Here is a 1,076-nt window from a genome sequence, read left to right on the forward strand (position 1 = left end):
ACTGACAGGTGTCAGGAACATAATGTGTATGTTATAATATCATGTGAAGGGACTTTCTCTTACTTCAGCATGTATTTTTGGGAAAAATTTGTAAGCAATCAGTTCATTTGGATTTAAGTTGTAAATGTTTTTAAAATGTCACCAGTTCATTTTTTCAAATCGGTTTCTTTTGTTTAGAAGCCGGTTCAAGTTCCAAAAATATCTCCAGTAGCTGAAATAGCAGATATCTGTTCACTTCTTTTATCAGTATCAAGATTGTGTCATGACATTTTCAAGACAGATTGAAATATCATTGGCTTACATTTTAAAAATCACGTCTCAAAGATTTCAAGACCAACGCCATCTACCATCTATAATGTAATTTTTGTCATTGTGATGATTTTAAATGGACGAACATTATGTGTATGAAAGTGATATGTATTTATATATAGTGATCTGATTGAGATGAAAACTGAAGGAAAATCATTGTGTTCAAATGTCTTGTAATTTGGTGAGAATAACTTTGTGAACTTTGGTTTACAATGGCTTCAAGGTCAGTCTTTATTCTATTGTGTCAGAAATATATAGACATGATTGGTGCATTTTGTTCTACACATTTTATAAGTTCAGTGTGTCATATTTGTATGTATCTGTGGGAAAAAGACATGAATGGTAAGGTATAAAGAAATCCTACAAACTATTCAGAAAAATGATCTACCTGATCTCAGGACTTCAAAATAAATCTCTTTTTATCTATGGCTCACATTCCTGTCTATTCTTAGTAAATTATCAATTATCAATTGAATTCTGTGGGTCCTGGAGTGAGATGGATGTTTTCCTTGAATAACTCTAAACAAAACCATGAGTCCTGGAATGGGATAGATGTTTTATTGGAATAGCCCTTAACATGCTGGGTAATCCTGACCCTGTGAAAATTAAATCAATGACTGGGTTTGTAGTTAGGTTGTATTTTATTTAGAAACAAATAATGCAGTTTTTGCTTGACTAAAAGAAAATGATATTTATACTGTATTTAGTGGTCCGAGTTTCTGTTTCAAAAGAAAATTCAGACTTGCCTTATATTTAGGAAGTATATA

This window comes from Ylistrum balloti, unplaced genomic scaffold (genome assembly GCF_031769215.1).
Source record: "Ylistrum balloti isolate Yb309-2 unplaced genomic scaffold, AGI_CSIRO_Ybal_v1 Utg369758, whole genome shotgun sequence".
Classification (NCBI taxonomy): domain Eukaryota; kingdom Metazoa; phylum Mollusca; class Bivalvia; order Pectinida; family Pectinidae; genus Ylistrum; species Ylistrum balloti.